Consider the following 6,000-nt stretch of genomic DNA (forward strand, 5'->3'; position numbering starts at 1 on the left):
TGACCAAGGAAAGTGAGTATTTTAAGCAGAATATTCTGTTATACTCCAGGCTCATAGAAGCGAGTATTTAAAGCTAATCATCTTGAACACCAGATAATCTCAGGTAAGTTGTTTAACCTTTCTGAGAACCTATAAAATCTATAAAATAAATTAAAATATAAATACTATTTATCCCTTATGGTTGTTTAGAGTATTAAGTGAAATGACAAATCTAAGTCACTTAACATGGAGCCCTGTGTATAGTAAGTGTACGGAGTAAGTTTTTTCTTTTTTAAATCCTTCATTATCTCCATGTCATTAATTATCACAGTACTGTAGATGTGCAGATGATTAGCTAGTAAAGAATTGTGTCTATAAGCATGTCAACTAATCTAGCTTTGATTATTTCTCTTTCCTTGCTGAAAATCACTTAAAAGGTTTGAGAATGAATCTTTTCTTGTAGTAAACCGTGACTTTTCAGTGTCCGTGAAAGGATATACCATTAATTACTTCGAAGCCTACTTTACTTGTCCACCATTCCTTAAGACTATTTGGCTTTCAGGTAAAGTGTATGAGAGTTTTGTTGTTGTTTTTTTCAATTAATTTTAACTGCAACCTGAGGAAAGACCAAATCAGCAAAGTTATTAACATCTTAAAAACACTAAGCCACTTACCGAAAAAGCTTCCCTACAGAAATTTCCTATGGGAATAGTCTCCAAAAAGCTTGCTGATGTTTCTGAATGCCAAATTGCTGTTTAAAAAGGAAAATCATCAAGCATGCAAGGCTTTCCAAAAAGGCAAGAGAAATCAAAAGTGGCTAAAACAGTGAAGCATTAATGAAAAGGAAATGAGCAGCTTTCATTTATTAAAAATTATGTAAACTCATTTCAAACAAATTATTACTGCACTTGGATCTTTTTGCTGTTTCCAGTAGGTAGAAATATGAGACAAAAATTTGTCCTCAACTACATGAAAAAACAGGAACCTCTTTTCAAAATAATGATCTTCATAAAGTTCTATTAAGACTAGGTGGATTGGCTGGGTGTGGTGGCTCACGCCTGTAATCCCAGCACTTTGGGAGGCCGAGGTGGACGGATCACCTGAGGTCAGGAGTTCGAGACTAGCCTGGCCAACATGGTGAAACCCCGTCTCTGCTAAAAATAAAAAAAATTTATTTTTTATTTTATACAGGCATGCACCTGTAATCTCAGCTACGTGGGAGGCTGAGGCAGGAGAATCACTTGAACTTGGGAGGCAGAGGTTGCAGTGAGCCGAGGTCGCACCACTGCACTCCAGCCTGGGTGACAGAGTGAGACTCCATAAATAAATAAATAAATAAATAAATAAATGACTAGGTGCACTGATAACAGTTACTTTGGCCCATGAAAATTCAACCAATGAAAATTTAAAAATTAAAATAAATATTCTAAGTTCACACATACACACAAACAACTGAGAGAAATCAAAGACACACTGCTCCCCCATCATTCTTTAGAGTGAACATTGGAAATTTTCTCCAAGTTAACTAAAAAGATGTGCCATAACCTTTTATGAGGCAGTGGAGACCATTTTGTAAACAAAAATAACACAATTCTCCGTGAAAGATCTTACTAATTTGTCAGTATTTACCCAGTGAATATAGAATTAGTGGATAAATATCATGAAAGGCAAAGAGAAATGTCCATGAAAGACTATGATGTGAATTGGATTCCTGGACCCTAACTCTGATTACTGTACCAGGGTGTACGTGACCTTGAGAAGACCAAGAGACTTGCATCCCTTCTCCCTATTCGTTTTCCATCTTAGCGACGTGCCTACCCACACAATGTTCCTTCCCTTCCTCTCACTGTATTCCAACAACTCTTTGAGGCAATAACAAGAATATAGAAATAACAACAAAAAGGCATTATTTAGAACTAGCTGAGAAAGAAAAAGATGAAGAATATAAAATAGTACAAAAAATTAGACATGTTTTTGCATGCCATGAAATTCTACGAAGTGTCAAGGATGGGCCACTAATTTGATTGAAAGAACTCTGGCAAACAATCCAAAAGTCACTCAATTGAGTGTCTATAGGAGAAAAACAAACTGCTTAGGATAACTGGTAAATGAGGTGGGAAAAAAATAGGTATAATTATTCATTAAGCCCAACCAATATTTCACTTCTTCTGTTGGGATCTACATGTCCGTGGGAGGTACCTTTTGTTAGCTATGACAGCCACTTAAACCAAGCATCAAAATAAATTGAACTAAGAACCATACTGTCAAATTGCTGTATTACAAAGAATAGCATAATTATTCCCTATACTAAAAACAGAAAGAACTAGCTCCTAAGTGCTCTCATAAAGAAGACAGCGTATTATAACAATAAGAAGGCACCATTTACTGAGTATTCTCTGTGTACCAGGCTCTATGATCTGCTCTTCTACATACATTATTTCATCAGCTCCATCTTCATTCTAGTTTCTGCCATAAGTTTAAAAGGGAGCACTTCTTTCTTACAGAGCCCCTCAGTGCAGGTCAATGGCATCATGTCAATGTTCAGTAAAAGCAGTTCTACAGTCAAGGGACCTAGCTCTCTAAAGATGTGGCTTTAATGGTGGGTCTAAACTTGGAGCAAAATTGTGGCTGATAAGCTACCTGCAGCAGAATCACCTGGACTGTGTATTTAAAATGCATATCCCAGGACCCTCTGCAGGCTAACTGAATCAGAACCCTGAGGGTTATGTCCAGGAGATAGCATTTCTAACATGTGCTCCTATTAGGCACCCTCAGTTTGTGAACTGCTGTCTTAAGATATCATGAGCAATGGTCCCCAAATATTGTGATTTCCCAGTAAGAAATTTTTAGAGCATGCCTCTCCAACTTAATATTTGTGTTTATGGACAAATTAGATGTTCGTACTAATTTAATAATATATTATGTATATTATAAAGCATCCATACATTTTCAAAGGATCAGGTTTTAACTAATTATTATGTAATAATATCTTAGGAGCAAAATGATAGAATAAACTTCATTGTTTGTGAAAATTTCAGATACATACCTGGTAATTCTATAATCATTAGGTAAATACTAGCAAAATTAATAAGGCTTTCTCATATTGTTATTCTTGCTTATGAGGGTAATTTTTAACTTGTTAAAAAGTTTTGAGAAGTATGTTTGTAACTAATCAAAGAAAATGTCTAAGTATTTACTTTGTAGAATTGTAAATGTTTAGTTAAATGTTTGTTGTGAAATATTTCATAAGTGTAAAAGAGTATATTAAGATACACAGTTTAAATAATTACAATAAATTGAACACTCATGTACCAACCACATAGGTTACAAAATAGGATATTACTAGGACTTTCAAACCTCATTTGTATGGTCCTCTCCAAGTAAATCTATGCACGTACCCCTCAAGGTAACCATCATCATATTAATCATTCATCTGCTTTTCCTTGTAATTTTAATGCCTACGTATGTATCCCAAACAATGTATTATTTCTTTTTCCTCTGTTCAAACTCCATATAAAGGGGATCATACTGCACATACTTACTGACTTGCTTTTTTCATTCAACACCATCATCTTGAAACTCATCCACCTAATAGGTATAGCTCTAGTTCATTCGTTTTTATTTCTGTATGGTAGTCCATTATAGGAATAACCCACAACTTGTTTACCTTTCTATTATAGATGGACATTTGAGTTACATCTCTTTTTTTTCTTACAAGTAGAACTGCCATGGAGGTTTTGTTCCTTGTCTTCTTGTGCACAGATCTCAGAGTTTCTCAGGCATCTCTCTAGGAACGACTTTGCAGGGTCAAAGCGAATGTTTAATTTTACTAAGTAATACCAAGAATTTTCCAAAATGATTGTATCAACTTGTTGTCTTAACAACAGTGCATGAGAGTTGCTCTGCCTGTTTGCCCACACCCGGTATAATAAAGCTTTGTTCCCCTTTGTTCTGCCAATCTGTTGGGTCTGAAACAGTCTCATGTTTTTAATTTAATTTTCTTGATTACTATTGAGGCTAAGTATCATTACATGAATTTATGAGCCATTTTGTTTCCTATTCTGTGCCATCTGTTTGTCTTTTGTTCATTTTTTTCTGTTAAGTTGTCATTTTCTTAATTCATAGAATTATTTTGCATTCCAGATTCTAATCTTTATATTTACATGTACTAAAAGAATATAACCCTAACATGTGACTTGTTTTAATGCTCTATTTATTTTCTTTTAAGAAATACAAGTTCTTAATTTTAACACAGTTGATTTATCAACCTATGGTTAGTGGTCTCCCTCTCTCTCGCTCTCTCTCTCTGTTCGTTTGTGTGTTTTAAGAAATCCTTTCTTACTCCGAGTTCACGAAGCTATTCTCCTGAAAGTTTTAAAATTTCAAATTTTATATTAAAGTCTTTACTAGGATTGATTTTTGTGTGGGATTGGGATACAATTTAATTTTTCTTTCCATTTGGTAGCAAATAACCTAAGCACTATTTGTGTAATAGTCTATCCTTTCTCCACTATTTTTCAATGCCTGCTTTGTATAAATGGATTTTTTTCTAAGCACTCTATTTTATTTATTGGCTGGTTTATTTATCCCTGCCCTAAAACCACAGTCTATTAGAGCTTTATAATAAATCTTAATAACTAGAAAGACATGTCTTTCTCTTTCGTTCTTTTTGTCAAGAATGTCTTGGCTATTACCAGGCATTTGCTCTTACATATAAATTTTAGAATCAGGCAGCTCCTCAAGTTCCCCAAATCAAAACAACCACAAAAAGCCTGTTGGAATTTTTATTGGAATTGCATTGAATCCAAAGGTCGATTTGAGAACTGACATCTTTATAACGTTAGCATTTCTTACCTATAAACACAGTATTCTCTGTTTATTTAGGTTTGTAATATCTTTACAAATGATTTGCAGTTTTTTTCTTCCTCATGTTTCATAACTCTTTTAAAAACAATTCCTGGGTATTTTATTTTTGTTGTTAATATAAATGGTGTTTGTTTCTTAATATATTTTCTAACTGTTGCTAATGTTAAAATGCAATAGTTTTGTATATTAAATTTCTCTCTAGTAACCTTGATAAGCTAATTCTAATAATTTATCTGTAGAATCATTGGGTTTTCTACATACACAATAATATAATCTAAAAATAATAAAAATTTTGGATTTTATCCCAATTCTTATACCTTTTACTTGTAATTTTTTGTCTTATCATGTTGGAGAAGGATGTCTTGGGCACTGTTCAATAGGAGTGATGATAGGTACTTTTTGTCTGGTTCCTGACTACTAATGAAAACTTTCAGTGTTTCTCCATGAAGTCTGAACTTTGCTTTCAAATTTTTGCATGTCCTTTATTAGCTTATGAAAGTTACCTTATACCTGCTTTGCTTATGGTTTTCATTATGGCTGGATGCTGATTTTTCTCAAATGCTTTTTCAGTATCTATTGAGTTGATCATATGATTTTTCTCCTTTAACTTGTTGATGTGGTGTATTGCTTGATTTCCTCATATTATGCTCCACTTGCATTCTTGGAATAAATACAACTTGCTTATGAAATATTAACCTTGTGAACATTGTTGGATTGCTAATAATTTGTTTATATTGGCCTGTACTTTTTCTTTCTCATATGATCCTTACTGGAATTTCACACCAAAAGTATGCTGCCCTCATAAAATAAGTTCCAGAATATTTCCCAATTTTAAGACTTCTCTGCAATTGTTTTTGAAGACTGGAATCTTGCATATCACTTTTTCTTTTGATGTTCTGTAGATGTGTTCTGTTCTGTTTGATTTGTCCCTAGAGTTTTCTTGGTGGAACAATTTTTAACCACTAATGTCAATTTTTTCTTGAATCAGTTTTGATGTTTCATTATTCTAGGAATTCTTCCATTAAAATTTTTAAAATTTTAAATATTATTTGCATAAAGTTTTTTATATCTATTTACTATATTTTTAGTGTCTGCAACCTCTTTCATGAAGCCCTTTTCTCATTCCTGTTATTAATTATTTTGGTCTTCTCTATT

The sequence above is a fragment of the Gorilla gorilla genome, chromosome 9 (genome assembly GCF_029281585.2).
Source record: "Gorilla gorilla gorilla isolate KB3781 chromosome 9, NHGRI_mGorGor1-v2.1_pri, whole genome shotgun sequence".
NCBI classification, from domain to species: Eukaryota; Metazoa; Chordata; class Mammalia; order Primates; family Hominidae; genus Gorilla; species Gorilla gorilla.